Raw genomic sequence first — 18,105 nt, 5'->3', positions numbered from 1 at the left:
CCCAGATTCACACAAGACGACCAACCAGACCGCCCTCCTCGGGGACGGGACAGGAGAAGGGAGTCGTCTCAACCTGGAGACCCATCTGACCTGCGACAAAACATTAAGTCTAGAACAGGACAGACAAGATCTATTTACGGATCTAGGAGTGACACGCCCTCTCGACAAGACGGGTACCAAGCTCGGCCCAATCACAATGATGGATTTCGGGAGCAGCGGTGCGGTAGGATCTCATCTCATCTCGAGCATGATACATCTTGGATAAGGGGCGCCGACCACCCAATGTGGTTCACAAATGAGGTGATGCAGCATCAGTTTCCCGAAGGGTTTAAACGTGTAAATATCGAGCAGTGCGATGGAAGAACAGACCCGGCTTGACAGTGCACTAGAGACTGGGGTCCCATGTGCCCCAGACTTGTGCACGGGCATCGGCGATGCCCCCGACAACAGTGTAGCGGGAAGAGCAGCAGGAAGGCAATCCAAGATCCACCAAGGCCACGCCCTTCCCTCACTGAGTGGGGGCGTGGGATACAAGGGCTCCATACGCAAGGCCCCGACAAGCCCTACTTGCTGGGAAAATTCCCAAGGCCCCGGCAAGCCCGCTTCACCGCGAAGACTACCCAAAGAATAGCAAGACCCTGACAAGTTTCCCTTGCCGGGAAGGCTCGCACAGAGTGGCGAGGTCCCCAGCAAGCCCTCCTTGTCGGGAAAGTGTTCAAGGCCCCCGGCAAGCCCTCCTTGTCGGGGAGGTCACCAAGTCATCTATAGAGACTCCAGGCCAGCAAGCCCTTGTTCGCTCGCCACGTGTCCCCACCAGTTTCTACCACAATCCGACCGCTCCAGCACATCCTCGTGTGCCAGCGCAAGGCCCAGGTGTCGATTCACCTGGGTATGTGTCGCAACCACCTTGCGGTAGGTCAGGGGTCAGACAAGGCATTTACTGCCCTGACACCACCAAAGAAGTAGAGCAGTGAACACTGCTCACTGTACATCCCGTGAGCACACTATTGGTGACCCCTTTGCCTATAAAAGGAGGCCCAAAGCTCATTCTTAGGGGTTGGACTTTTTGGGGATCAGAGACTCCCTAATCACCTACTAAGTTACTGTAGCAAAACAACCTTATAGTAAGCACACAATACAAACTAAGCAGGAGTAGGGTTTTACGCGCCAAGCGGCCCGAACCTGGGTAAAAAGGACCTTGCCTGTGTTGATCTCTAGTTCCTCTCTCGACGCCATACCTCTCTCTCCTTGCAAATGATCAAGGGACTCCTCGAGTTTCCCATTGGTGTTGGTTTTATCCGACACGGCTTTATGAATTGAGGATTTCCTTCTCCATAGTCGCATCGCTCATGGAGATGACCTCCACGCCATCAAATACCTACCATTAAATCTCAAAGGGCTAGCAAGGGATTGGTTGAACAACCTCCTTGAGAACTCCATTGGGGGTTAGGAGGAGCTCGAAGATGCCGTTTGAGACAACTTTCGGGGCACTTATGTCGAACCACGTGGGTCCGATGACTTGAGCCACATCGTTCAACACCCCGATGAGTCATTGATACGTCTCGAATGTATCTATAATTTTTTATTGTTCCATGCTATTATGTTTTTATTTTAGAATAGTTTTAGGCACTTATCTATAAATTTATATTATTTTTGAGAACTAACCTATTGACCTAGTGCCAATTGTTGTTTTCTGTGTGTTTTTTCACTTTTCAGGTTCCACAACCAAACGAAGCCCAATTGACCTAAAACTCTTTGCAAAAAATTTCTAAACCAAAAGAAAATCGTGGAGTATCGCAATAAGGTCGAGAGGCACACGAGGCCCTCACAAGCCATAAGATCATAGCCTCGGGGGCGCTACCTGATGGCTTGTGGCCGCCTCGTGGCTCTCCCGACCCTGTTCTCCGGCTTATAAATTACGACATACCCTAAAAAAATCCAGGGGAGGTCCCAATACACTTTTTATGTTGCCACAAGTCTACATTCTAACGAGAGGCCATCTAGAGCTCCGTTCTGGCACTCTGTCGGAGGGGAGATCGACCACGGAGGGCTTATTCATTAACCTTGCTTCTATCATGATGATGTGTGAGTAGTTCATCACATACCTACGGGTCCATAGCAGTACCTAGATGGCATCTCTCTCGCTCTCTCTCTCTCTCTGATCTTCAACACAAAGATCATCACATCTTCTCTTTGACAATATGATGTAACACCTTTGTATGGTGTGTTTGTTGGGATCCGATAAATTGTGGGTTTTTGTTCAGATTATTCATGACAAATATTTGAGTCTCCTCTCATATATAATATGATTCTTATGTGCATGATTATGATAGCTTCATAATTCTCTCCCATCTATTTAAATAGTTTGGCCAACTAGATCGGTATTTCTTCGGTGAGAGACGTGCGTTGTGGTAGGCTCAACCAGGCGAGTTTCTATATCCAAGTGACAGAAGGGGCAAGATGTTTCTTTGTGTTGCTATTACTAGATACAATGATGAGTTATATTCATATTGCTTGAGTATACTTTGTCTACATCATGTCATCTTACTCCATGCATTACTTCGTTAGTCATGAACTTAATACGTAGAGAGGCAAGCATAGATGCGCTTTTGAAGTGAAGTAATAGTAATAGGTGGAGGCAGGAGTCGACCTATTTGTTTATGGACGTGATGCCTATATTTACATGATCATTTCCATGAAAATCGCATAACTATCCACTCTTCTATCAATTGCCCAACAGTAATTTGTTTACCCACCATATGCTAATTTTCATGAGAGATGCCACTAAGGAAAGCTATGGCCCCGGGTCTATTCACAAGATATTGCTAAAACCTCCAACACATTGATGCCATTTGTTTGCTTTTTTTCATTTTACGATTATCGACAATTATGTACACACCTCATTTGCTTGCAAATAACGAGAGCAAGGGGATTGGCAACCCTCTTGCGCGTGTTGGGTGCAAGGTCTTTTTTCTTTTGTGTGTAGGCACTGGAGACGTTTGTGGATTGATATTACTATTGGTTCGATAAACCTTGGTTTAATAACTGAGGAAATACTTACCCACTTTCTGCTATGATTACTCGTTCCTCTTCACAGAAAACCAAACACGGATCACACGTATCATGAAGGATTTCTCGCAACGTCGCCGGGGAATATCATCACCAACTATCAAGTAACTCCACACAAAATTTAATTCACTTTTCCCTCTTTTATTTGCTGGAATATTTAGTTTGTCTCCTATAAAACAAAAATACAAAAATATTTATCTTTGCTTGCTTAGCTTGCTACTGGATTGCATCTTCGCTCTCTAGTTTGCTTGTTATACTTGTTACTTTGCTCTAGTAGTCACCATGTCGCAAGATAGATTTAATAATATCTCGTATTACCATAGAATGATTGAAGTGCAAGGCTCCATGAAAGCTTTCTTGACTTCGTAATATGAGCACAATTGATTTTTTTGCTTTAGAGATTAAAGAACATTGAACTTTTCATGATGCTATTAGTGCTAGACTTGATGAGGTCAATAAAGAAGTGTCCAATCTTCAATCAAAATTGGCTAAAACAGAATAATTGCTAGGAAAGATTTCGGATAAGCAAACCTCTCTTAAATAGGATGGCTGCTTAACCGAAGTCTTTACCAATTGGGAATCATGATGAAAACCTCAAAATGATTAGTGTTTCTCCTATTGAATCTTTGTTTACTTCTCTGGACACTAATGATAAAGGGAGTGGAGATGAGTCAAATTTAGTTAAGGAGCATCCCGTTTGCTTGGAGGGTGATGACCATAATTATAAAATTGAAAAAAGCGGGTTTGGAGAAGTCAATACTTTAACTAGTGATGTGCCCACTATCTTGAATAACAAGGAGTTTAATTGTGATAATTTCTCTTTAGTAGAATGTATTTCCTTGCTGCAATCCATTGCTAGCTCACCCAATGGTTATGAACAAAATAAAACGTTTACTCAACATATAGTAGAAGCTATGGTAAAAGCTTAAGATGAGAAGATTGAGCTTGAATTTTTTATTTCTAGAAAATTGCAAGATGAGTGGGAACCTACTATCAAAATTAAGATAAATAAATATTAATGCAATGCTTTGTGTGACCTTGGTGCTAGTGTTTCAACTATACCTAAAGCTTTTGTGATGTGCTTGGTCTCACTAATATTGAAGAATGTTTCCTTAACTTGCATCTTACAGATTCTACCATCAAGAAAACCTTAGGTAGAATTAATGATGTTCTTATAATTGTAAATAAAAATTATGTGTGTGTTGATTTTATTGTTCTTCATATTCATTGGAATCCTACTTGTCCTATTATTACTGGAGGACCTTTCTTACGAACTATAGGTGCAATCATCGATATGAAAGAGGGAACACAAGGTTCCAATTCCCATTAAAGAAAGGAATGGAAAACTTCCCTAGAAAGAGAATCAAACCACCTTATGAATCTACGATGAGGGCCACTTATGGATTAAATGTCAAATATGACAACACTTGAAACTATGCATTATGCCTTGCTAGGGACGTAAAACAATGTCCCTTGTTGGGAGGCAACCCAGTAGTTATCTTAAATTTATCATTTATTTTCTATTAGTGTGTGAGAACATGATTATTGCTGATGTAATAAAAAATTATGTTTTAATTAGTGTTTGTGCCAAGTAAAACTTTTGGGATGATTTGCATGATGAGTACAATTGATACGGTGCAAAAACAAAAACTTTGACGCCTAGTGCAGAATTTCACTGATTTTACTAGAACGTCTTTTTTAGCTGCATTGTTTACACAGTACTGTTATACCAACTCCCCGTGTCATCCTAACTTGTCATATTTTTTGGAGTTACGGAAGTATGGCAATTAAATATATTACTACAAACCGTTAGGTTTTAAACAGATTCTGTTTTTGGTGCATAGTTTTCTTGTTTTGAGTACGCTATGGATTATATTGGGGTGTATAAGCCATGTATAATTTAGAATACAGTACATTATCCTAAAATAAAAGAAGAACCAATTTGTAACACTGCCTAAAAGTGTTTATTATGTTGCCTATACTAACGGATCTCATGAAGTTTTGTTGAGTTTTGTGTGATTGAAGTTTTCAAGTTTTGGGTATTATTTGGATGAACAAAGGAATGAGAAGTGGCAAGAGCCTAACCTTGGTGATTTACAAGGCACCCCAAGGTAATATTTTAGGAAGAATCAAGCGTATAGTCTTGGGGATGCCCCGGGAAAGCATCCCCTCTTTCGTCTCGATCCATCAGTATGTTACTTGGAGCTATATTTTTATTCATCACATGATATATGTTTTGCTTGGAGCGTCGTTTGCTTTTGTTTAATTTTACTTTCAGTTTACAACAATCATTGTTTTCTGGACACACCTATTTGAGAGAGAGACACCATCATCACGATTTGTTAGAATGCTCTATGTGCTTCACTTATATCTTTTGAGCTTAGAAGTTGCTCTAGTACTTCACTTATATCTTTTGAGGACGATGGCATGTAGATTTTATAAAAATAATATGCTATCGTTATTCACTTATATTTGTTTGACTGCTGGAAAAATAGTGACACTAATTTGCATGGGTCATAAGACTAGATCAAAAATAATGAGTCTTCAAAAGTGATAATTAAAACCATCATGTAGCACATATAGAGAAATTGTGGTTAATGATATTGATGTCGTGATATGAAAAGGTGTGAGTGTATAACTATTAATTATAATAGGTGTTGATATTAAGAGATGTTAAAACTTCTTGAACATATGAAAAATTAGAAGGGCATGGTGATGATGTGGGAGCATTTCTATTCCTTGTTAAAAACCTAGTGTTGTTTCGAGTCGGAGTCGCGCGATGGTTAATTCCTACCAACCTTGTCCTTCGAGGCATGCGAGTAGTACTTTGATTTGTGATAAGACTAATAAAACTTTGCAATAAGTATATGAGTTCTTTATGACTAATGTGACACCATGGGCATACGCAATCTCACCTCCTCATATTCGCTAGCCTCTCTAGTACCACACATAACCCAATCTCACCTTGAGGATTGGTGCAACTTTCGTCGGTGCATCCAAACCCCATGACATGATATGCTATGTTGCTCATAAGCCTTATTATATTCTCCTCAATACAGCCACCATACCTACCTCTTATGGCATTTCCATAGTCGTTCTGAGATATATTTCCGTGCAAATTTCATCGTCACTTCACATGACTAGTTCACTCATCATCATATTGCTTTGCATGAGCATATAGAGGTGACATAGTATTTGTGGCAAGTCCACCATTGATAATAGCATTTGTGGCAAAGCCACCAAAAATTCATATGCTGAATACATGCCACGCTAGATCATTGCACATCCTGGTACACTACCAGAGGCATTCATATTGTAGTCATGTTGCTTCATTCATCATATCGACTTACCCATGAGTTGTAAGTAAATATGAGTGTGATGGTCATCATTATTAGAGCATTGTCCCAGTGAGGAAATAAATATGTGGGGGGGCAAATGAGCCCACCATAAAAATAAATGAATGAGAGAAAAAGAGAGAAGGGACGTCGCTACTATCCTTTATGTCAGTGAATACTCACAACATATGCCATAGGTACGCTAAAGTCGCTGAGAACCGAAGGGACAAAGGAGGGCGCTGGGAATGAGGTTGGTACAAGCATGGAACGAACGATGTACCCAGGTTCAGGGCTCTCCGTACAGATAAGACCCCTAGTCCTGCCGGAGTGTTTGATGTGAGTATTCACCGACATTTGGCACCCACCATGGGGCCGATCGCGACATCGGCTGGCTTTACGCGCTGGGCGGGGCCCCGCACCTACACCACCGGATGCATCACGTCCGGATCGGTTTGCATGCCTGTGGAACCCGCTTTCGATGAGGCAACACCGATGATGATCGATGTCCCCGTCCGCCATGAGGATTCAGACGAAGATTCTGATGACGAGGCGCTTCCTAGTGTCGTCGTCGCTGCTATGGAGAACCTCAGCGTTCTCTTCAGCGACCTGCATCTCAACGACGGTCCGCGCTACTTCGGCGAGGACTTCGATGTTGAGGCGCTCTGCGCCAGCTTAAGCAGGCTCTGTATCGCGGAGATGCCTTCCCATGACATGTATCCCAGCAACGTCCTCGTCTTCGACGGCCCTCCGCCGTCGGTAGGGTTCTTTACCCCATACCACGTCGCCGCCGTCTCCAACATCGTGGAGGTGATGGTTATCGGCGTTGGCACCAGCGCGGCTCATGGCAAGGCATCACCGGACGCTGGTGAACCCGCTGCTGCCACCGCTGATACTCTTTGGGATGCCATCGCCGGCCTGAAGACACCCGACGCGGCTTCCGCGAACCCTAGTGACGCCCGGGCCTCACTGGAGGAGGCCCGCAAGCGTATCTTAGAGGAGGGCATTGCCATCGCCTCGGCAAAGCGTCGGATGGAGGCCACGCAGCGCGAGTGTAACTCCGCATACGGCCTCACTCCGATTTCCGAGGCCCCTAGCCGGCTTGGATCGGTCCGCAACCGCAGCTGGTTCATTGCCGAAGTCCTAGGCGGCGATCTGCCCACCTACAAGACCCCTGTCGCCAACATGCGAGCGGCGTAGGTGGCCATGGAGGAGATGGTGAGCCTGGAAGGCGAGGAGCGCGCTTTCCAGGAGAAGCGGGTCAAGGATCTCCTTGACGCCGCCAACCAACAACACACTCGGCTTGACCCTAGTCAAGCCCAGTCAGAGTCTCCGGGACCCAACCCCGGAGCACGCCGCAACCCTAGCGGTCAGCATCACGCAGAAGGATCTTCCTCGCATCGCCCCTCCGGGCGGAGTGGCGAGGGAAGCCAAGACCGGCGCTCCCAGCGCCAGAGCGAGCACACTTCGGGCAGGCGTCGCGGAGGCGACGAAGGCGATTCGGAGTATGAGATTCTTCACGCGGGAAGAACTCATGTCTCTGGTTCGCGAGGCGCCTCCCCTCTCGCCACTCGGATTGGCGCTCGCACTTCCCAGGATGATCGGGACGCCCGCAGGCGTCTCATCATCCTAGCCCAGTCAGTCCTCCTAGAGGAAGACCGTCCCATCGGTCCGGCCTGCTTCGGTCCCCGGATCCGAGGGGAGCCGTTCCCCAGAGGTTTCACCTTGCCTCGGGAAAAGCCCAAATACAATGGCACGGCCAAGCCAGAGGACTGGCTGATCGACTACACCACACCCGTCGGCATTGCCAGGGGCAACAAGCGCGTAGCGGTCCGCTACGTACCACTCAGGTTGGCCGGCTCGGCCCGGACTTGGCTTAACAACCTTCCGGCCGGCAGCGTCAACTCCTGGGTGGACTTCGAGGAGGCGTTCGTCCGCAACTTCATTGGCACCTACAAGCGCCCGGGCCGACCTTGAGAGCTAGCCATGTTCGTCCAGAAGCCCGACGAACCCCTCCGCGACTACGTCACCCGGTGGACCGAGCTTCGCAACTCCTGAGACGGGGTGCATAGGTACAAGCCATTCAGTACTTCATCGACGGTTGCCGAGACGACACCCTCCTCAAGCAGAAGCTTATGTGCTCCGAGCCCACCTCTCTGGCGGTGCTCATGGCCAAGGCGGACAAGTATGCTACGGCCGAATCGGCGATGCGCGTCAAGGTGACCGCCTCAGACAAGGCTGTCCCTACGCCGGCTACTCCCAAGCCGGCTGGGGACAACCGAGGTGGCCAGAACAACAACAAGCGCAAGGCGGATCAGATGGATTCGCGCTCCAACAACAAGTTGGTAGCCAGCATGGAGGGCGAGACATCGGCTCCTCAAGCCGGCCCTCCACAGAAGCATTCCAACAGGAACAACACCAACTGGCTGCCCAGGCAGTCCTTCGAGCAACTGCTCGACGCCCCCTGCAAGATACATTCTGGGGCGCAGCCGTCCATCCACACCCTTCGACAGTGCAGCTTCGTGCGCCGGCTGTCGCAAGGGGACGGCCTGCCGGCACCCCCAGGAGCGCAGGCGGCGCCTCATGCACCGGCTTCTGGTCCTGCTCCGGCTCCGCCACCGCCGCCTCGCGACGATGGCCACCTCCATGAAGACTACCCTCATCATGACGGAGCATTCGTCGTCTTCACTAGTGAAGGCGACGACAAGCATAGCCTGCGGTAGAGACGGCGCGAGGTGAACGCCACGGTTCCCCCGTTTCCCCAGTACATGTATTGGTCTGACAAACCAATCACATGGAGTCGGGTGGACCATCCTGCGGTGATGCCCAACCCGGGCTCATACACGCTCGTCCTCGACCCCACCTTCACCTCCAAGAGGCTCACCTGCCGATTCTCCTGGCTGCTGGTGGATGGCGGCAGCAGCATCAACATCCTCTACCTCGACACTCTCCTCAAGCTCGGGCTCGAGGAGACGGACGTCCTGCTGACCAGTACTGTCTTCCACGGCATCGTGCCTGGACAGTCATGCTCGCCCATTGGCAAAATCCAGCTGGACGTCCTCTTCGGCGACAAAGCTCACTTCCGCCAAGAGTCCATATGGTTCGAGGTAGTGGACCTCAGCAGCCCATATCACGCATTGCTGGGCAGACCGGCTCTGGCCAAATTCATGGCTATTCCGCACTATGCCTACCTGAAGATGAAGATGCCGGGTCCCAAGGGCATCATCACTGTTGCTGGCGACTACAAGAAGTCGCTCGAGTGTGCTCAAGATAGCAGCCGCCTCGTCGACGCCCTCGTGAACGCTGAGGAGAAGCGGTAGATCGACCAGCTCGTGGCCCAGGCCACCGAGCAGCCGGCGATTCCTTCTCCTCCGTCGCAGCGACCGGCGAGGGCTCTTTCAAGCCGGCCAAAGAGACCAAGCAGGTCCCACTCAACCCCACCAACCCCAAGCAGTGCGTCACCATCGGGGCTGGCCTCAGCCCCAAATAAGAAGGCGAGCTCGTCGACTTCCTCTGTGAGAATCGGGATATCTTTGCATGGTCCCCCAAGGACATGCCGGGTGTTCCGAGGAAGTATGCCGCACACAAGATTCACGTGAGACCGGATGCAAAGCCGGTGAAACAACCTTTGCACCGCTTCGCCGAGGGGAAGCGACGCACAATCGGAGAAGAGATCACACGGCTCCTTGCAGCCGGCTTCATCATGGAGGTTTTCCACCTGGACTGGCTGGCTAATCCAGTCCTGGTGCTGAAGAAGAACAATAGCTGGCGAATGTGTATCTAGTACACTAGCTTGAATAAGGCCTGTCCGAAGAACCCTTTCGCGTTGCCTAGAATAGATCAAGTGATCGACTCCACTGCAGGCTGCGAATTGTTGTCGTTTTTGGATGTTTATTCAGGCTACCATCAAATCAAGCTGGATCCACCTGATCGCCTGAAGACCTCCTTCATCACGCCCTTTGGGGCCTACTGCTACACCACCATGACGTTCCAACGCTGCATGCAGTAGTGCCTACTGCCACAGATCGGTAGAAACATCCACGTCTATGTGGATGACATCGTCGTCAAGACGAAGAAGCACTTCAGCCTCCTCGACGACCTGCGGGAGACTTTCACCAACCTGCGCGAGTACAAGATCCGGCTCAACCCGTAGAAGGGCGTCTTCGGGGTTCGAGGCGGCAAACTCTTGGGGTTCTTCGTGTCCGCTCGTGGCATCGAGGCAAACCCCCAGAAGATCGGCACCATCGAGCGAATGGTGCGGCCGGCTCAGATCCTAGACGTCCAGAAGTTCGCCGACTGCCTGGCGTCCCTTAGCCGGTTTGTCAGCCGGCTTGGCGAGAAGGCCCTTCCACTCTACCAGCTCCTGATGAAGACGATGAAGTTCGAGTGGAACGACCAGGCTGACGAAGCCTTCCGCGACCTCAAGCGGGTCATCTCGAGCCTGCCAATCTTGGCAATGCCGGCCGAAAGGGAACACATACTCATATACATTGCAGTGACCACTCGCGTGGTTAGTGTAGTGTTGGTAGTTCAGCGCAAGGAGGAGGGCAAGGCACTGGCAGTGCAGCGCCCTGTCTATTACCTCAGCGAGGTCTTGTCCGCCTCCAAGGAGAACTACCCACATTATCAAAAAATGTGTTATGGCGCTTACCTTGCTACGAAGAAGTTGAAGCAATACTTCCAAGAGCATGCCATTACTGTGGTAAGAACTGCTCCACTTTTAGAGATCATGGGCAACCGTGATGCAACTCACAGGATTGCCAAATGGTCCATCGCCATGGCGGACCATGATATTCGGTACGAGCCCCGCACCGCAATCAAATCTCAGGTGGTGGCCGACTTCCTAGTCGACTGGGCCGAGACCCAGTTCGAGCCGCCGCCTCCAGACTCTACACATTGGGAGATGCACTTCGACGGCTCAAAGATGCGGACGGGTCAGGGAGCCAGCATCGCCTTGACGTCTCCGAAAGGAGACCAACTCAAGTATGCTCTCCAGATCCACTTCGCCGCCTCCAACAACGTCGCCGAATACGAAGCACTGGCCCACGGCCTCCGGCTCGCCAAGGTGATTGGCATCCGGCGGCTCATATGTTTCGGTGATTCAGACTTGGTGGTACAACAAGTTTCTAGCGAATGGGACGCCAGGGACGCCAACATGGCAAGCTACCGCTTCCTCATCCAGCAGCTCAACGGCCCCTTCGAGGGCTGTGAGTTCCACCACGTTCCCAGAGCAGACAATGAGGCGGCTGATACACTGGCAAAGACTGGCTTCATGAGACACGCTATCCCAGCCGGCGTCTCCCTCGAGCAACTCCATAAGCCGTCTATCAGGCCGTCTCCCGAGTCGGCATCGATCTTCGTGCCGGCTCACTCTATGGTGCAAGCGCCGTCGGCTCCACCAGCTACGCCGGCTACAACTCCTGTGCCGGCTACGCATGCCATGCCGACTCCTATAGCGGCACCAGCTGAGCCCATGGTGCAAGTGCCGTCGGCACCACGAGCTATGCCTGTTACAACTCTTGTGTCGGCTACGTTGGCCATGCCGACTGCAATAGCGACACCGGCTACAACAACGAATCCGGCTACGCCCTGCCTCGAATCCTGTCGTCTCGACACCCAGTGGGTGGAAGTCAAGGCGGTAGACGGCGAGCCAGCTGCCGCAGCAGCACCAGAGACACCTCGTCTCGAGTCTACGACTGCCGCTCCATCAAGCTCGGGGGCTGCAAGAAGCCCCTAACAGTCAGGTCGAGGCGGAGCCAGCCCTTGTGTCGTCTCCGTCATGGGCTCAAACTATCCAGGCCTTCCTCCTTCGCGGCGAGCTTCCTCAAGATGAGGCGGAGGCGAGGCAGATCGAGCACAGGTCTGCAGCCTACGCCATAATCAATCGCGAGCTGGTACGGCGCAACGTGATCGACGTGTTCCAACGCTGCGTCGAATCAGAAAAGGGACGGGAGATCCTCAGAGACATTCACCAGGGGGAGTGTGGGCATCATGTCGCCTCTAGAACCCTAGTGTCCAAGGCGTTCCGCCACGGATTCTACTGGCCCACGGCCCTCGAGGAGGCCGTGGATCTGGTCAACAAATGCGAAGGCTGCTAGTTCTTCAGCGCAAAGAGCCACATGCCGCCTTCGGCCCTCAAAACCATCCCCCTATCATGGCCATTCGCCGTGTGGGGCTGGACATGTTAGGACCCTTCAAGACGGCTCGTGGTGGAATGACCCATCTCTTGGTAGTCGTCGACAAATTCACAAAGTGGATTGAAGCCAGACCTATCAAGAAGCTTGATGGCCCCACGGCCGTCAAGTTCATCACGGACATCTCTGTTCGATATGGCATCCCCCACAACATCATCACTGACAAAGGCACCAACTTCACCAAAGGCGCTCTGGCGCTCTACTGTTCCAAGGTAGGCATCCGGATCGATTTGGCATCAGTGGCACATCCCCAGTCAAATGGCCAAGCGGAGAGGGCCAACGGCCTGATTCTGGCCGGCATCAAGCCAAGACTGGTGGTACCACTTGTCAGATCGGCCGACTGCTGGATCGAAGAACTGCCGGCTGTGTTATGGAGCCTCCGCACCACGCCCAACCGGTCTACCGGCTTCACTCTGTTCTTCCTCGTATACGGGTCCAAGGCTATTATTTCCACGGATATCGAGTTCGACTCGCCTCAGGTCACCCTATACACGGAAACGGAGGCGAAGCAGGCAAGAGAAGACGACGTGGACCTCCTCGAAGAAGCAAGGGATTTGGCCTTGAGCCGGACGGCCATCTATCAACAGAAGCTGAGATACTACCACAGCAAAAAGATCAAGCCTCTCTCTTTCAGGGAGGGAGATTTGGTCCTCAGAAGAATCCAGCGCACTGCCGGCCAACACAAGCTCTCATCCCCATGGGAGGGGCCCTTCATCATCAGTAGGGCGTTGCACAACAACGCTTATTACTTGATTGATGCCCAAAAGCCAAAGAAGCGCAAGTGGGACGACTCCGGCCAAGAGACGAAACGTCCATGGAACGGGGCGTTGCTTCGCCCGTTTTATTGCTAGAAGGCAAGTATCAAACAAAGGAAAGAGCATGCAAATGTATATTTATCCCTCTTCAGGGATCCTCAATGAATGCAATAAAAAGAGCATGCCCCGTGCTTCTTTTATCGAGAGTGCTCACTTCGTGTACGCCCCTTGCCGGCTTCAATAATGTGACAGCCCGAGACCGACGTTCCCGAAGATTCCCCCTTTATTCCGTTTTCGTCGTGTGTCTATTTTTTTCTTTTGTCGCATCATGCGCATCATCAGAATTGCATCGGCATCTCCGTTGCCGCCAGTTTTCAAAAGTTGCATCCGTTGTTAGTTGCTGGTTCTCGTAGTTGTTCGTTCTGAGCCCGTCCGCACACGCACGCGCCCGCGGCATCGGCAAAAACCCTGTTTTAAAAGTGTGCGTAAAACTTTCTCTAATCGAGGTGAAACTTGGCATGTGGTCGTGATTAGTTATAGGTAGGCCGCCTATCAAGTTTCGTCGCAATCGGAGTTCATCTGGTACCCGAACAGTCGTCCGTAGCGGCATCGTATTCGGTCTACCGTCGGACGTTTGTCGGTGTTTTAAAATGCGTTGCCGCGCCGCCCGTTTTCCCTCTCGTCTCTGGCAAACCACCCTACATGGCCACTTACCCGTTGCCGCGTTCGGAATTATCCGATTCCGACTGTGCGATTGGATCCGGAACAGAATTCCCGTTAACCTAGCCCCCCATTTGTCTATAAATAGACCCCCGGGTATTTTTTTCACATCCCCCTCTCCTCGTACCTTGGGAACTGCGCCCACCTACCCTAACCCAAGCCAGATCCGCAGCCTGTCTCTCCCCAGCGCCGCGGGCCCGCGGAGCCCATCGCACGCCCGCCCGGGCCCGAGCCGCCGCCGCCCATGATCTGCCTCCCGCAGCTCCCGTCCATGGCCTCCACTGGCCGAGGCATTCTCCCACAACCCCGTCGGCCCCGCCTCCTTGCGCGCTCCCCGCCGGCCGGAGCCCCGCAGCAGCCGCCCAGAACTCGCCCGCCGGCCGCGCCAGGTCGCCGTTGTCCCTGCCGCCTTGCCTCACCGCCGCCGCCTACCAGCCCTGCCTCGCCGCCTTGCTGCCTTTGCCCCACCAGCGGTCAGATCCGGTTGGATCCCGGGTGGATCGCTTCCCCTTCGTCGTCCCCGGAGGCCTTGCCGGCCATGCCTCGTCTCGCCGGCTGAGGGCTGCCGCCGCCGCTGTTCTGTCTCGGGAAGAGATGAGCGCGAGGGCAACGCCCGCTCCTGCGTCCCGCCGGGGCCTCCTCCTCCTAGGCCCCGAGCCGGCCGAGGGTCGCCAGGCCTTGCTCCGGCCTCTCCAGCGCCAAGGCCTTCGGCCTCCCCAACGGCCGAACTCCCCTCTGTAGAACCGGGCCATGCCCCAAGTGAGCACCCCCAAGGCCTCCATATTGAACCGCAGGCACACTATTTTAAACTGCGCCCACGCCCGTGTGTAGCCCATTAGGAATAGTTTCGGCCCGTGTAGTTATTAGGAATTTTCGGACTTATTTTAATTCCAGAATATAGACGATATTTAGAGCGTCCATATCTTTTTACCCGTGTGTCGGAACGAGGCGTGTAGCATATGTATTTCGTGTAGTTTTGCACGTGGAATACGATTTCACAACTTGCAAAATTGTTTGACATAGTTTAGCATGCCAAATGCATAGATTTACGTGCTGTCCCAATAGGTTTCGTCCCGTATTTATTTTTCGCGCAAGACCGGATAGCCCGTATGCCGTAGTAGAAATTCTATGTTTTAGGAACACCTTTGCCATGTATTTTAGAGTAGCCATTGGTATTTTTGCGCATAGGGATTTGCCACTTGTTTATTTTTCTGTGTATAGGTTATTATCTCGCATTTACGTGTGGTGTTATTTTTGTGTTGCAACCCCACATATTTTATATGTTTTCGGGGTAGAAAAATCCATAGGATTTTTCTGTGCAATTAGTTTTAGCTTTTGAGCAAGTTAGTTCGCGCATTCTTTTGCTATGTTATCCTCTTCTCTTTTTCGTAGGATTTATTCCGTACTTCGTTTGATTAAGTTGTCAAATAGGGAGTTGTTCTTTGATGTTTACTCTAGCCCCTGGTATTTTTGGTTGCAATAGAAATGCATGTTTAGGTGTGGTTTGCTTGCTCTCAAGTTGCTAGAAATAGTGATGTTTTAGAGATGCTGAAATATTTCTAAGTCTGAGATCTGTTATATTTTGTTGTTGTCTTGTCTTGCTTGTATCTTGTGATCTATAGCTCTTTTGAGGTTGCTGCAATGGAGTTAGTTGTAGACCTTGTGTTTCTCTAGCATGCTGTGAATTTTCATGTCATTTGGAGTCCTGTAGCTTATGGTTTTGCTACTGTCAATATGCCTTTATATCGAAAACTGCACTTTCATGAAGTGTTATTTTCACTAAGTCTGAAATAGTGTGTGAGATGCCATCCTAGTTGTTGTTAGTTGTTTGTTGTAGTTATTCTTGCCCTCTTTCGTGTCATGCCTTATTATATTGGAGTTGAGTAGCTCGTAGTTGTGGGGTGTAGAAAATGCTATGTGGTTGTTTTTGGCAGATTGTAGTGATTTCTTGTTTTGCTCGTAGTTGTTGAACCGTAGCTCCGTTTTGATCGTGTCCTATACGAAACTTGCTTAGAATATTGTGTAGTTTACTTTATCTTGCTGGTTGTATATTTTGAAGTGCTCGTGACCGTCGTGGCACACATATTGCATTCATGCCATCATATCTTGCGGTGTCCGTATCTTTTGATCCGTAGCTCCATTGGATATGTTCTCTATGTGTAAATTGCTTGTAACGATGGGTAGAATCATGTGAACCTATTTGTTTTGCTGTTTAACAACCAATTAAATGTGTTAGTTCAGATCTGGGCAGAATTATAAATTAACATGTGAGGTCGTTTCGGAGATGCTATATGTCATTTCCGACCTCATTTAAAATGCTTAGATAGGTAGTTTAATTACGCTTCACCTCTTGCCATGTTTAACCACATTTAATATTGCCGTGTACCTAATTGGGATAGAACTAAATAATTAAACGTAGAGTTCCATCAATATGCAACTCGTTGCACATTGAACTTCACTTAATGTGTAGTGATTGTTTGTCGTGAATTGCCATGTCGTGTCTTGCATGTGTTCAACTGCTCATGCATCATTTGTGTTGTGCATCGTGTGGTTAATATCTGTGTTGATGCTTGTTTCCGGTTTCCTCCGTCTCGATAGAGTCCCGCAAGCGTGCCGGATGTGAGGACCCGTTCGACTACGTCGGTTCGCCTGCTTCACGGAGTCATTCTTCTTCCAAGCGGGATCTCAGGCAAGATGACCATTTCCCCAGATACCATTACTATCATTGCCATGCTAGTTTTATCGCTTCTATCGATTATGTCTCGTTGCCTACCACATGTTAAATATCAGACTCTCAACAATGCCATGAAAACCTTCAACCTGTTCAACCTAGCAAACCACGGATTGACTATGTTACCGCTTGCTTAACCCTGTGTTAGCATTGCTAGTTGCAAGTGCAGTTGCTTCCATGGGATAACATGGGTCCCTTGTCATATCACCATATTAATACTATTTAATTAAATGCACCTGTATACTTGGTAAAAGATGGATGGCTCGGACTTTCTAGCCTGGTGTTTTCTTCCACCTTTGCCCCCTTAGTTTCGGCTACCGGTGTTATGTTCCATATTTGAGCGCTCCTAACACGATCGGGGTTGTTATGGGGACCCCCTTGATAATTCATTTTAGATTAAAGCTGGTCTGGCAAGGCCCAACATAATAATTCTGTTAAACTAAAATGCATAGGGAGTTAGCGCTACCCGAGGAGTAATTCTACATAATACAGGGAGGGCCAGTGATGATGGTGCTGGTCCAAAACAGAGCATTGTGCGGGGTCAACCCAGGGCAACTTGGGTGATTTCTATCAGGCCACCGTACGCGTCGCTCATCCGTCATGTCTTGAGAACGAGATACGCAGCTCCTATTGGGATCGTCGACACGTCGGGCGGCCTTCCTGGATTAGTTTTACCTTTGACGAGATATCTTGCGCATCAGGATTCCGGTGATGCTTTCGGTAATCTCAGAGTTGAGGTTTTCCACTAAGGATTCCGACAAGATAGCAAGTGTCATGATTGAGGATTTCTATGCGGCTTGTGTTAATTTGTGATGGACTACTTGGAGCACCCGTGCAGGGTTAAATCTTTCGGAAAGTCGTGCCCGCCGTTATGTGGCAACGTGGAAACTTTGTTTAACACTGGTTCTAGATAACTTGAAGAAAATTAATTCAAATATGCCAACCGTGTGCGTAACCGTGACTGTCTCTTTCGTGAGTTCCTTCTCCGATCAAGGACACGGTGGGGTTATGTCTGATGTAGGTAGGTGTTCAGGATCATTCATTTGATCATCAGTAGTTCACGTCCGCTATGCGTAGATCACCCCCCTTTATTCTTTTACTCGTAAGTTTAGCCACCAAATATATGCTTAGCCGCTGCTGCAACCTCACCACTTAACCATGCCTCACCCATTAAGCTTTGCTAGTCTTGATACCTTTGGAAATGAGATTGCCGAGTCCCTTGTGGCTCACAGATTACTACAACACCAGTTGCAGGTACAGGTAAAGGTTACTTGACATGAGCGCGCTGATTGTTCATTTGGAGT

Source organism: Hordeum vulgare, chromosome 2H, assembly GCF_904849725.1.
Source record: "Hordeum vulgare subsp. vulgare chromosome 2H, MorexV3_pseudomolecules_assembly, whole genome shotgun sequence".
Classification (NCBI taxonomy): domain Eukaryota; kingdom Viridiplantae; phylum Streptophyta; class Magnoliopsida; order Poales; family Poaceae; genus Hordeum; species Hordeum vulgare.
The sequence above is the reverse complement of the archived record's forward strand: the minus strand, read 5'-3'. Positions refer to the sequence as shown.